This window comes from Pocillopora damicornis, chromosome 3 (assembly GCF_964200805.1).
Source record: "Pocillopora damicornis chromosome 3, jaPocDami1.2, whole genome shotgun sequence".
Taxonomy (NCBI): domain Eukaryota; kingdom Metazoa; phylum Cnidaria; class Anthozoa; order Scleractinia; family Pocilloporidae; genus Pocillopora; species Pocillopora damicornis.
In genome coordinates, this window is record NC_142672.1 from 15,093,453 (window position 1) to 15,108,699 (window position 15,247).

General features: G+C 37.9%; 1 pseudogene; it reads left to right on the top strand.

Annotated features, from left to right (window-relative positions):
• The first annotated feature begins 3,951 nt into the window (after nucleotides 1–3,951).
• LOC149048456 (sulfotransferase 1C2-like) lies at nucleotides 3,952–11,790 on the top strand (annotated as a pseudogene).
• Nucleotides 11,791–15,247: the final 3,457 nt, after the last annotated feature.

A 15,247-nucleotide genomic window follows, 5' to 3' on the forward strand; every position in this document is an offset into this window, starting at 1 on the left:
AGCATCTGAAAGATTCTCCACATTGTCGCGCTATGTGTTCAGCAGATAACTTCCATGTTTTAGATCACGCCTCTACCGGCTTTCAGCTTAAGATAAAAGAGGCTATTCATATTCAAAGAGAACAACCATCCATGAATCAACAAATACACCATGTAAATCTAAAACTATCTCTTTGATTCTCACACTTTCATGCTTTACTTCTTTTCTTATTGTCACTATTCATCATGGTTTCCTTCCGACACCCACCCCCGAACCAAAACTCTTGTAGGCCAATAAAGGGTGCAATTATAGTGATCTAACTTACTAATGCAATATATCTGTTCATCCCTATTTCCATATTATGAGTGCATTCAAAAATCAAAATAATTTCACAGCTCGTACCCTGCATGTGCAATACATCCAAACTTGACATATCCAATATTAACCCCTTTTTCCACTTTTCATTAAATGTGGAAATTCTCGAAAAATGAAATAAATTCTGACAATTTATCCAGCAAGTAGAATATATCCTAACATGCCAAATCCAATCTTCACTCCAATTTTCCATTTTCTCAATCAACTCTAGAAACACAGAGTTAATTGTGACAATTCATCCTACAAGAGGATAATATCATAGGTTTTCCATATCCAATCTTTACCCCGATTTGTTCAATTAACTCTAGAAAAACTGGGTAAATTGTGACAATTCGATTGGTTAATATCATGACTTGCAATGTCCAATCTTTACCCTGATTTTCCATTTGTTCAACGAATTCTAGAAAAACGAGATAAGTTCTGACAATTCATCGCGCAAGTGGAATATAACCTTGGTTGTCATGTCAAATCTTTACCCCGATTTTCCTTTGTTTTAATGAATTAGTTCTAGAAAAACGGGGTAAACTCTAAGAATTCATAATACCCTGAGCTCCCATATGCCACCTTTTCTCCGAGTAATAAGGTAAAATCTGACAATTAATCCCACATGTGGGATACATTATAGTTTTTCATAGTCAATCTTCACCCCGATTTTCCGTTTTTTGAATAAATTATGGAAAAACGGGCTAAAATCTGAGTATTCATCCTATAAGTGGAACACATCCTAACTTTTCACATTCAATCTTTGTCCCGATGTTTTGCTTTGTTTCCAAGAATTCTGTAAAATGGGGTAAAATCGGACAATTCATCCTACAAGTGAAAAATATCCCAACTTGTTATATGTAATCTTTCCCCGATTTTCCATTATTTTCAGAGAATTATAAAAGAAAAACAATTCATTTCATAAAAATAACATATTCCAGCGTGCCGAATGAATTTTTCAATGAAAACTGAAAACGGGCTAAATTGTGTCCATTCATTTTAAAATTGGAATAAACTATAACTCGGGACATCTCTGATTTTCCTTTTTTTACTAATTAATTCCAGGAAAACGGGGTTAATTCTGAGAATTCATACAGTTAGCGGAATACATTCTAAGTTTCCATATGCAATTTTGAACCCGATCTTCTATTTTTATTTCAATGAATTCCAGAAAAACGGGGTAAGTTATAAGAACTTATACCGTAAGTGGAGTATATCCTAAGTTGTCATATCCAGTCTTTACCCCGATTTTCCTTTTTTAAATGAATTAATTCTAGAAAAACATGATAAACTCCGAGAATTCATGCAACAAGTGGATAACACCCAAAGTTCCCATACGCTATCTTTACCCAGATTTTCCATTTTTTTCAACAAATTCTAGAAAAACGGTGTAAAATCTAAGAATTCATCCTCCAAATGGAATAGATCCCAAGTTGCCATATGTAATCTTCAACCCGATTTTCCAATTTGTTTTCGATGAATTCTAGAGAAACGGGATTAATTCTGCGAATTCATTCGCAAGTGGCTAACACGCTAAGTTCCCATACGCCATCTTTACCCAGATTTTCCCTTTAATCAGCGAATTCTAGAAAAACGGGGTAAATTCTGAGAATTCGTCCTTCAAGTGGAATATATCCTAAGGTGCCAAATCCAATCTTTAACCCGATTTTCCATTTCTTTTTCAATGAATTCTAGAAAAACGGGATAAATTTTGAGAATTCGGCCCACAACTGGCTAATACCCTAAGTTCCCATATGCCATCTTCATCCAGATTTCCCATTTGATCAGCGAATTCGAGAAAAACGGGGTAAATTCTGAGCATTCATATTGCAAGTGAATAATACCCGAAGTTCTCATATGCTATCTTTACCCCGAATTTCCATTTTTTTTTTCAGTGCATTTGACAAAAAACGGGGTAGAATCTGAGAATTCATCCTCCAAATGAAATCGATCCCAAGCTGCCATATCCAATCTTTAATCCGATCCATTTTTTCAATGAATTCTAGAAAAACGGGGTAAATTCTACGAATTCATCCGCAAGTGGCTAACACGCTAAGTTCCCATATGCCATCTTCACTCAGATTTTCCATTTGATCAGCGAATTCTAGAAAAACGAGTTAAATTCTGTGAAATTCATCCTTTAGGTGGAATATATCCTACTGACTTGCCATAGCCATCTTTACCCCGATTTTCGATTTGATTATTGTGTGAATTTGTCATAAACGGGGTAAATTATGACAAATTCACCCAAAAGTGCAATAAATTCAACAATGATTTGGAAAAGGTACTAAAAAAAGAACAGCTAAAATCAGCGGAACCGCAATAAAATCACATCACAATCTACTACTTCAAATTTTTACGGAGGGCTCAGTGCGATACAGCAAAAACCTACAATATTCAAAATAAACAACTGAAGGCCAAACTTCTGTGATTGAAGGAAGACTTCGTGACGCAGACAAATTATCACAACTTTGACTTCTCAGTTGATCTCACCTCCCGCAGATCAGCGAAGCGTTAAAAATATATAATTTTATGCCGACGAACCATAATCTATGATCTTCAACTATTAAAGAAAATAAAACAATTGTGATATGACGTCACATTGTGCTTTTCTCGTAGCTTGTGGGTAAAATGTTGTCATTGGAGTCGCAAGTCGAACAGCGAAGACCGTAAATAAAGCAAGACTGCAAATAAAGCGTGAACAATAACGCATCCTTTGGTCGAAAGTCGCTTTGTTATCTAAGTAGTAAGTTGTTCTTCCACGTTTAGGTTATAACAACGATGCGATCACGCGGCGTTAACGAAGGAACGAGAGAACTTCGAGGAAAGTAATGTGAGAGGCCAATGATCCGGTTCGCAATGATCATGCGAGCAGCATGTTTTCCTGAGATCAATTGGAGGTTGCTCATACGTTGTTACCGGAAAGTACTGATCAAATTTTCTACTTATCCCGACCCCTTGAATGAGTACTTTTGCTTGAAGACATAACTACAACGGAGTCTTTTAACCAGTCCCAAGCCGCGTGTCGCTCGATAGATCACAGGATATGATTCGCCATTGTATCACATTACGTCAGAGGACATATCTACAATAAGAGGACACAGGTGTAACGGTACATGCGTGACCGTGACCCGTGGGAAGTTGTCATGAACGATTTGTGGGTAGTTGTCTTCGAATTAGGACCAGGCAGAGCCGAAGAATCTCGTTCCGAGAAGAGATGCGAGACCGAGAGTTCTAGCACCTTTCTTTCCCCTCTCGAAGATCTTTTATGGATAGAGTGCGCTGGGTACCAGGGGTAAATTTAGCATAAGAAGTAACTCTCTGCTACAGACCTTCACCTCATCTCTATTCTATTTTGGGCCCTTTCGAATTCTTTTGAATTCATTCTCAATCACTTGTTGTTCTCGGAAGTTTCCTTACGGTTAGCGTGACAGCGCGGTGGTGTGACCACAGTCATGTGATCATCGATGATATGGGCTACTTCCCATTTCGTTCATCAGGAGGGCAAAGATCCAATGTGAGCCTCTTCATATTTTAGTCGTTGGCCCTCAGAAGTGAATATTGAGCCTCTTTGTCGTTCATATAGGAGTGACATTTTTCGTGCGTCGTGACGCCATGTCGACTTTTCCAGTTCTTCAGGAAAGTGAAGGGGAGTGGACTTCAGATAAAACTGTTGAAGTCTTGGGATTAAAAATTCCCGCATATTAGTACTGGTTTTCAAACCAGACCGGACGATGTGTTCGTTGTAAGCTATCCCAAATCAGGTGAGTTGTGTCTACTGACGTTTGTTTGTATCTTTCATAAGATAGATGACCCTTTGCGTCTAACAGCGGTCAATTTGAATAAATGTTTGCTTCTCATGGGTAAATGTGGGATTTAATAAGTAAGATTACTTAAAGTAAATAAGATTTTTCGTAAATAAGATTTCATGAAATCTTGGAAGTGGAGGTAGTTAGTAGTTACATTAATTAATTTACAGTGTGTATATATAATAATAAGACTGATGATATAAAATAATAACTTACTTGTACTTGATATAGAAATAACTTAAAATTACTACTACTAAATTAACAATCATAATAACTAACTCTATTAAATATTCTATAGTTATATGTTAAGATACTGATATCCTATTTCTTCGCTTATTCAGCCTTTGCATGCTTTTTAAATGATCTTAGTGATCGAGCAGTTCTATTGTTGTTACTGAGACTATTCCATGCTTTTGCTGCCCTTTAAAAGAAACCTCGCTGGCCAGCTACTGTCCGGCATTTTGGCAAGTTTAGATCTTCACAGTTGCAGAGATTGTAAACGTGCAAAGTTGATCGCTTCCCTATTTTACAGCTAATATATGCTGGTACTAAATTGTTAACACATTTATACATCCTTGTCACGTCACGTAATGGAACTTGCTCCTCTATAGTTATCCAGCCAGGAGCTCCGAAGGCCGGTGTAATATGATCGTATTTCCTTGTGTCAGTTAGTATACGGGCAGCAAAGTTCTGCATAAGTTGAAGTCTATGGTATTCTGTTTGTAAGTACCAGACCATACAGCAGAACAGTAGAATAATTTACTAATCACAATAGAGTTAATCATTATATATAGAACTTCTTTGGAGAACAGGTGGCAAACCCTACTTATTTTACGCAGAAGGTAGATGGAGTTAACTCTCCGTTTATGGAGAGACACCTGTAAAAGATGGCCCCCTATATTTTTTCATTCATTTTCTGTACTTTTCTGTACTTTAAGTTCAGAATGCTGCGGCTAGAGTGTTTTTTCAGATTCCAGAATTTGATCATATCACACCTGCACTTATCGACCTACACTGGCTCCCAGTAATGTTCAGAGTTCAGCATAAATTGCTCCTCTTTGTTTACAAGTCATTACACAACCAAAGTCCTCCCTACATTAAAGATCTTTTGTCCCTGAAACCAGCTAATAATCATGCTCTTCGCTCATCTGCTCAATCTATTCTGTTCGTTCCAAAAGCCAACTGCTCTTCACTTGGGGATCGGGCCTTTGCTCATGCTGCACCTGTTCTATGGAACTCACTGCCATTAACTATAATAATAGTAATATAATAGTTCTAATGTTTACTGCCTTTGAATATTTTGATTTTAATTAGTATAGAACTTTAACTTATGTAAAGCGCTTCTGAATATTGTTTATAGTTTTAGCGCTATATAAATCCCTTATCATTATCATTATCACTTTGTATTTTGTATTTTTTTGTATGGCAAATAACACTTTGAAATAGTTGACAGCTATCGAACATGAAGGGTCATCTATCTAATGAAATATACTTGTAAAAATGAGAAGGAAGATGCTTAACAATACATCATTTGATTCAAGGAAGCAAAATCGTATACTACAGTGATAAAACTTATTCAATGAGAGATGTTTTTTTAACTGCTCATACTGTTCAATGACTTGTATTTTATGCACCTATGTTTAGCTTCATTTTCTCTTAACCCTTTAACTCCCACATCAAATTTGTAATTCTCCATACTGTCAACCATACAATTCTTATAATGTTAGTTCAGAGAATTTAGTATTGCATCAACTAATTATCCCCAAATTGATATTTTTCTTTATTCTCGTCACTTATCTGGTTGACATATCAATATTGTAGCAAGAAATTCTGTCTTGGTTACTCATGGGAGTTAAAGGGTTACTTACCAGTGTCATGCCATTTTGATCCCTCTCAAAGAGGAGCAATATAGGGGTCTGCTGTGATGGTTATGTTACACTTTTAGTCACTTTTACCTTATTTCAATTCTATTGCACATTTACATCGCATACATTTTATGTTCCATATTTTGACCACACCTCAGCTAGCTGTTCCCCTGAACCCGAAAACAAGGATAAGTTGAACATTCCCATCTTCATTTGCCCTCCTTTTTGCAACTGGTTTGGCCAGCATGATATGGGAAAAAGGGAGAGTTTGTACTATAATTATAGTAGATCATGAGATGCTAATTATCTGCTCTAAAAGATGGATTGAGAATGAAGGAGTGATTATATTTCCCAGGATCTCCTGTCCAATGTTCGTATCATTACTGATTTCCTTAAGAAGCCTCTGTCAGATAATCTTGCCGATCTCATTGCCGAGCAGTGAACTTTTAAAGGAATGATGAAGAATGTTCAAAGTTACTTGTTACGAGGCAAGGAAGATGATCCAAAGCTTCTCCAGAAGGGTGTGGTTGGTAACTGGAAGGAACACTTCACCCCAGAGTTGAACAAGAGATTTGAGAAGGAAGTAATGGCAAAATTGAAAGGATCTGGACTTGAGTTGGACTTTGAACTGTGACACATCACAAGAATGCTCCCCTGTGGAACACCAGATATGACAGGCGCCCAATCAGATTGGCAGATTGGAAGCCCTCGATTACAACATGTGATCGACCTGGGAGAAAATTGGATCGACAGGAAAGTAAAGAACCGGTAATGCCAAAGTGTTCTAGTTTGAGTAGAAGACGGTCGTGAGGAACTGAATCGAAGACCTTTTCAAAGTCCAGAAATATCACATCGGTAGAGAGGCGTTTATCGAGTGCTTTGGCCCATTCATAGAAAAGGTGTATCAACTGAGAGGTACAGTAGTAGCCAGGACGAACGCTATACTGATGAATACGAAGTAGATTATTTTCAATAAATCCAAAAATTCGATTGTATATCAGTCTTTCCAGGGTCTTTACAAGCATACTTGTAAGAGAGATAGGACGATAATTCTTGACGACATATTTTGCCTTTTTTGAAAATTGGAATGACGTGAGCAGATTTCCATTCCACAGGCAAGGTGCCAGGTTGGAGTGAAAAGTTAAAGTAAATTTGTCAAGGATTCTGATATAGCCAGTGCAGCCTCGCGAAGCATACGCGCTTATATTCCATTCGGACCGTGAGCTTTTGTAACGTTTAAACCAATGAGCAATTTCTCGCCCTCAGATCTAGAGAAAAGTAGACTTGAAATAACTTGATCTGTAGAGGGTTGAAGATCGCCACGTAACTTATCGGGAATACAAGGACTCTCTGTAAAAACCGATGAGAAGAAAATAGCTGTGCTTTATCGAAGCTGTTTGAAGCCTTTTGGTTCTCCAGAAATACTTCAGGTGGAATAGATCGTGATTTCGTCCTAGATTTTATAAAAGTCCAGAAACGTTTAGAATTATTACTGTTTTGAAGAGACTGAACATGGTGCCAATACCACTTTTTTATTTCAGATTTGACCTTTTTTCTGCACTGCTTATATTTTTCCCGGTCAGATTGAAGCTGAGACGATTTAGCTGTTCTCCATAAGCCTTTCCGTTTGTGAAAAGGTATTTTTGTAATCGTAAACGATCTTTGGAGCTTGATGTGGACGGGAAATAAGGCCACAGTCTATCTCGACATTAGCCAAATGAGCAGGAGTGTTGGTTAAAATTAAATCCAATGAAGCGTCTCCTCTGGTAGGTTTATTCACAAGTCGTGGGAGGCCAAAACAATTTATAACAGACTCGCAGAAGAAATCGCTGATAGTATCCGGCTGCCATGGAGCTACAAGGTTCCAGTTAACATTCGGTAGATTAACATCCCCGAGCAAAAGGATATTAGATGATGGTGGAAATTTTTGTAGCGATTGGACCAGTCAAGTTAGGTAGGCCATATCACTGCTAGGAGAGCGGTAATATACTTCAATAAAGTATGTTGAGCAGGATTGAAATGGACTTCATACCAAAGGACTTCACAGTCCGTTTCGAGGTCACAACATCTATAACAGCAAATTTTATCCCTTAACGCTAACAAAAGACCACCACCTTTTCCAAGGCGATTTCTTCGGTAGATACTATAATCAGCTGACAGGACTTCTGAATCCGTTATATCAGGGTTCATCCATGTTTCGGTTATAGCGATGATGTCTAATTCCTTTGTAACGGCCATAGCTTGCAACTCAATCCTCTTGTTAACAATACTACGGGCATTTAGACTACATGATTTGAGATTCAAGGAATTGAGAGGCCCAGGGTTCAGCTGAATGTCGTTAGATATTAGAAGGAAAAGAATGAATAGATATATTCTGGTAGAAAAGCGATGGCGAAGCATCGATTTTCCAGATTTGTCGAACTTTCGGTGACTTATCCTTGGGAACGTAGCGGCCAAGACGTAAGACCATTTGCGAATGAAGGCCTCTAATAGATAATATCATTATTGGGCTTTTCAGTAACACGTTGTCAAAAAATAGCGTCAGGAGGGATCTTTTTCATACAAATATGGTTTGATCTGGTGGTAGGATGGTAGGATCTCGACTTTGGATTATAACTTTCAGAAGACTCCAAGTGTATCTCAGCGCCAAAAATTAAGCACATTGCTATTACAGAGATTTTTTTATTGCAGGGATCCAGGCTTTAGGATTGTTTTTATCTCTGTTCGCACCAAATCTCCCACTAATTTTCATGACCTTATTCCAGATGTCTCATAAATCTTTGGCTATTTATCGATGAACACGTGTTGGATGTAAATCCCGTTAAAAAACTGAGACAAATGGCCACTCTACAATTAGGGTGAAGGAGCCTCTAGTTACAAATTTTAAACGTAATTCGCTTAAATAATTAGCTAAAAATATTTTTGTTCTAACTTCAACGGGAAGAAGTTAACCGTAAACGGTAATTTGACCATCACCCAATTGAGATCCTTTTTACAGATTCAACATTACATGTATTTTACAACAACCAAAAGCGTGACCGAGTTGAAGCTTAAGGCCGAAGCAATACACTTTGTGTATATAATAGAGCTGAAAAAATAAAGTAAGATACTGACGCTAAAAGTTAATTTTTTTCACTCGTAATACTCGTCATAATTACCAAACTGTGGAATGCACTTCCTAAAGGGATAGTTGAAGAGCAGGGTTCGAACATCAAGTTTTCGATAAAAATCAAGAACGTTTTGTAAATTAAGTTAAACATTCGCTAGTTCTTACAAATCTATTTTATTACAGCTTATTTATATTTTATTTAGGTAGTGCACCCAATAGGGATCACCTCCGTTGTTTTCATTCATGTAGTCTTTGTACATAATAAAAATCGTGGTTTTATTTGTTTCGATAGCACGATATTGTCATTCCCCGCATTGACTCGAAGGCGAGGTTTGACTTTTAAGCGAAACGATTACCTATAACGAAAAAAATTCGGTTGTATTGAGACCTTAGTTGTTTAAAGAAATGAAGTGCTTTCATCAGAACTCATTTGAAATAGGACTTGGTAAGATTATCCCACGTAATACATATCATGTAGTCCATTTGGGCAGTCCATCGGGATAGTCGAAGGACAGGGGGTCAGTGTTTCTTCCATCAACCTTCGTCACGAGCGTCCCTTCGCCCGCGGGGGTGTGGCGCCTCGAGCAACATGAGATGGCAAGAGGTCAGCAATGGGGTCTAGCAGTGATGATAATGCCTGACCTCTCCTCTCCCCGGCGCGTCTTAAATTTTCCCGGAGGCGGGGAAAGGCGTGCCTTGTCGCGCTAATAAGAGCTAAGGGCCTGCTTGGAGGCTACTTAAAATTGTAATCTAAAATTGTATAAATCCTAGCCATGCAGCTTTCAGCAGGTTGCTTAATCACTTTTCTTTGTAACCTTAAACTACTGAAAAGTAATGAGGAAAATAGAGTTAATATTTTTGTTTTTATGTATTCGTTCAAGGGACTACTTGAGTCGAAGAAATTGACAGGCAGATTTATCACAATAGAGAAATCAATAGTGGTAACATTGAAGATCGCATTCCATCTGTGGAAGAGGCAGCTGACCCAAATTCAACTCAGCCTGACATTAAAACTTTACCAAGCACTCGTCTCCTAAAGACCCACTTCTTTTATGAAGCCATCCTTAAAGCTAAGAACAACAGCACAAGCTGCAAATATATTCACATTGCTCATAATCCCAAAGATACGGTAGTCTCAAGCTACAAATTTACAAAAATCTTTGGATATGGAAATGTAACGTGAAGCTTTTTACGGAGGGCAAAAGTAATGAAATAAACTATTAATAATACCTTTGCTGGTAATGAAAACCTGATTACCGTATTGTAAAACCTAATGTTTAGTAAAAATAAATAATACTTCTTCTGCCAGCCGTTATTACTGGCATGCTAGTTTATTATTTTAACCTTAATGTGGTTATTAACGAGAAAAGCAAAAGTACCCATGCCTTGGTTATCAATTTTTTATTAATAGGCTTTCAAAGACAGCAGCCTGGAATGTTTACAATTTATTTAAGATTAAGCAGATATTTCACTGTTTTGTCTAACTACAGAACTCAGGGCTTGAAAATGAAGAAGCCAGTAAAAACGCAGCTCGGCAATGCTTTGGGAGAACAGCGTTGTTTTTCGATTGGGTGGGGTATTGTAGAGAAAAACCCGAGGAACAGGGCCAAGAATTAACCTAACTGTGACGTTGACTTCAGGAATCAAACCACTAGTGAGAGGCAAGCACTTTCACTGTTATGTCATCTCTGCTTCTGTGAGGGACAAGCTCCCGGGGCATTCCTTCTCCTTCCACCATTTCGCAATTTCCCACTAATAGTTGGACAGAACTCATATATACCCTGGTGTGGAAAGAGGTTCTTCAAAGGTGTCGTGCCTAAGAACACGACATAATGACCTAGCCTGGTATTGAACGTTTCCTTCTCAATGCCGGCTGGGTCCAGAGCACTAGTATCGGTAATAAGGCCAGTACATCTCCCACAAGTGAAGGGTAAATAGGAAATATAAAGTTTGGCTAAACTAAAGAGGAAACATTATTTAGTGAAATTTACCTTCAGTGTCAATTACCTGTCTTTTATTTTTAAATCATTACTTAGCCATGTGGAAACACTGGAATGATCGTGTTCTTGGATGGTGGGAGCACAGACATGATTCCGATGTTATATTTCTTAAATATGAAGGCTTTCAAAAGGTATGTGCATTCAAATTAAGTTTACCTCTCACACTCATATTAAAGTACTTAATATGTGTATAAACTGCAGGCTATCTTGATAGCAAGGAAGGGTTGTTAGTATGATTGCACGATGAGTCTTTTGGAGAGAATTTTAGTAACCCTAGTCACTATAATTCGCCTGTGAAAAAGAGATAACTACTTATAATTAAATCATGAAATACTATGAATCTGTGTCAGTAGATAGGTTGCTAATAATAAATGAGTGATTATATTTTCCACGATCTTCTCCCCAACGTTCGATTAATTTTTGATTTCCTCAACAAGCCTCTGTCAGATGGTTTTTTTAAGCTCATTGCTGAGCAGTGCACTTTCAAAGGAATGATGAAGAATGTTCAAAGCTACTTGTTAGGAAATAAGGAAGATGGTCCAAATCTTCTCCAAAAGGGTGTAGTTGGTAACTGTAAGGAATACTTCACCCCAGAGTTGAACGATAGATTTGAGAAGGACGTATTGGCAAAATTGAAAGGATCTGGATTAATGTTTGACTTTGAATTATGACACATCCTGATTTTCTGTTATGCAAAAGCACTATGACAGATTGCCGTTTGTCTCAAATTATCATTTCCATCTTAGTGATCAAAATTAGGGTTTTGCATTTGCACATTGACGAATCCTTCAGGAAAAGACCTTTAACCTCATTAAAAGTTAATTTAAATTACAGAATACAGATAATACTGGGCTGCACTTTTTACTTTGGCAAAATTGAAAGGATCTGGATTAGAGTTTGACTTTGAATTATGACACATCCTGATTTTCTGAACAAACAAACAATAGATCAAATAAAACAAAACATGAAGGGAAAGCAAGTCAAAAACCATTGATTTTTGTGGAAGGAGGAAATAAGCGAACCCGAGGAAAACCTCTTAGTATAGCCCGGGGAGGTTCTGCTAGTTGAACCCAGGCCGCGGAGGCGAGATTGAGCATTCCCACTGCATAAACGTCGATTCCTTGTGAGAGCTTTTTTTACTCGCCGTGCGTATTAAACAGGTTAAAATAGACAAATGTTTTTACGTGAAGGCAATGTCCAGCTTATAACAAAACATCCAGTACCAATAATCCAGCACAAACTATTTCAATTATGACCAGAAACAAAATTAAATAACAAACACGAAACAAAGGTTGCATATTACCTCTTTGTACTGTGATATACAGTCTGATCGATGAAATGGAAAAGGAAAAAGTATAAATGTATTAAAGGGGGATCTCAGCTGAAAGATCAGTTACGATGTATAGTTGAATCTAAGAGTTCTTATAGAAAACTGACGATGTTGATTCAAAGTTTCGACACTTAGAACTTCTCGAAAGAGCTCTATTATAGAGTTTCATAGCGTAATCAGTGTTTTCAAACATCCGCTTAACATGACTTTTCTCTCGAGCAATAGTCGTTATCCGATTGAGAAGCTTTGTCAGCGAGATTGCAAGATCAAGTCTGACTTTCGCCTCGACAATAGCCAACTGAACGCTCCACGAGATGTCCGGTTGTCTTATGAAATATTCCATTAATATGAGAAACTCCCGTTGCGCTTCCTTTGCGCCTTTTAAAGCACCCAGAATGCTTGATCTGACATTTACTTGGGCGCCTAGGGCACAATAAAAGAACGCTTCCGTACTCCTGTTGTTGCATAACATAATCCAAAGTTGAGCTCCTGGGGCCAATAACTCATATTTAGTCCTGCAAGGCAACTTTAAGAATCAAGGAGATTAAACTTGATCACAGCCTCTTATCATTGAGAGTAACTAAGGTCTTCTTTCGAAAATCTTGTTTTAACAGCCGTAAAGCACCCGGAGGGAAAGCTCGAAGATTTTCCATTCAATAAAGACGAGTGGAGTACATCATGTACGAAGGAATCCTTTTGAGTTGATTTTATTTGTAGCATAAACAAAAAATAACATGGTTTCTCCGGGGTATTCAGTATAAACACCGGCTCGTGATATTTCAAAACTCCCATGATATCACTCGCCGCTTCGCGGCTCGGATATTTTGGTGAATTTTGAATTACCACTCGCGGTGTTTAACCTAATACCCCTCGAAACCATGCTATTTTCCATACTAAATGTGACTGTGACCTATTAGCTTAAGATTACAATCTTTTCGATGGAGATCGTTCAACAGTCTCAGGATATTTTGATATCAGAGGAGAGCCATTTGAAAGGGTTAATTAGACAGATCCTGTGCCTCCAAAAATATCAGCAAGTATTTATATTTCATCTAGAATTTGCGTGACTGATAAGACTAGAGAAATTATCGTTTTCAAAGGAGTGCCTTTGAAATTCGAGTTGGAAATTTTATGCTGTCCAAAATGTCGGTTGCAAAAGTTATCCACAGAACTCCGTCGGAGTAGCATCGTTACCCAAATGGTCCAATGAATAATGTTGGAGACTTTCGGCTAAAAAAGACCTGAGATTGTCTGAAAGAGCTCGAGAATGAGATAAATCGTTACAAACATGTATCAAAGAAATTAAAACGAGCTCGATCTGTACCTAACTGTCTTCGAGGGGTCGAGTAGTCTCTCGGTGGCATTGGTGTCATTGTCGGCGCTCTGCTCGGTGGTGTTGCTGGTTTGTTTGGTTTCATTTTCACTGGTTTTTTCGTTTTGTACAGGAAACTCGGAAGAAAGGTACACTCGTTAGAAAGGTTTTAGCTAGATCGATGTTTCTCTTTGTGTTCTCCACCTTTTTGATCTCACAATAAAGAAAAAAGCCCCCAATATTGCGGGGACCGGCCTTTTAAACGGTTGAAGTAACGGAAGACAGCTATTTATTTTAACGGTCATATACTTCATCTAGAGAGATCTACTTAAATATCTATTTCTCGGGATTTGATAAGTTTATCGAAGAGTCCAGATAAATTTAACGTTTACTATAGCATTATCGTCATAGTATGATGAAGTTTATGAGGAAAAAGTGGCTCAGAACGGAATATTTTACGTTTGATCCTCAAATCGTGGTTACCAAAAAATTTTAAAGCTGCGATTTAGCTGCCTAGAAAAATTCATAAGAGTTCTGTGGTAGAGAATGTCAAAAACAGGCTCGCAATCTTTATTTGAAGACGGGAAGTATTTGACTGTAACACATGCACTACTATTGCCTGCTCAGACCAAGACACTTCCATAGAAAATATCGTTTCGTTTCCTTACCTTCTTCAAAGCTATTCCATATCTGAAGCCTATCTTAATTGATCTTATTCAAAATAAAATAAAATAACGTGGAACACATCAATTAAGCCCTGAAACTGTAATATTACCTACTTCCTGTTTGTTTCGCTGAGTAGCAACAAATTGTTGAAACGCTGCACTGGTCTTCGAATTATGACAAGGCAATTAAGAGATATTAAGCTTACAAATTACCGATTGGCAGAAATCCATTCCTTATTCTTCGAGAGCTAGAACAGTAGAATCTCAGAAGAAGTGCGAGAGAGTTCTAGCCCTAGTTCTTTCTTCACCCGAAGATCTTTCATGGATAGAATGCGCGGGATATCAGAGGTTAAAGGGAGTAAGAAAAGTAACTTTCTGTCGCATACCGTACCTTATTCCAATAATATATTAAGCCCTTTCCAATCTTTTCAATTAATTCTTTCTCGCTTGTTGTTCTCAGAAATTTCCTTACGGTTAGCCTGATAGCGCGGTGGTGTGACCTTAGTCATGTGATCTTCATCAACAATCTTTTCAGGGGGACTGAAGTTAAAATGTGGGCTTCTTCGGGTGGGCAGAAGTCACATGTGAGCCTCTGAATTTCTTTCGACAATTTATGCGACAATCGGAGTGCGTTTGAGTTTCGAAGGCTGGAAAAATGGATATTTTATACATTGAAAGGGAGAGCTGGGTAGCTTCTTCTAGGTTGTCACGCTATGCTCTCTTAAAGGCATCTTTTGGGGAAAGTATTGTGTGACATCCTGACGAATAGCTGCGAAGGAGACTAGGAACTGCAGGACATACCCAAAAAGCGTTTTTTTAAG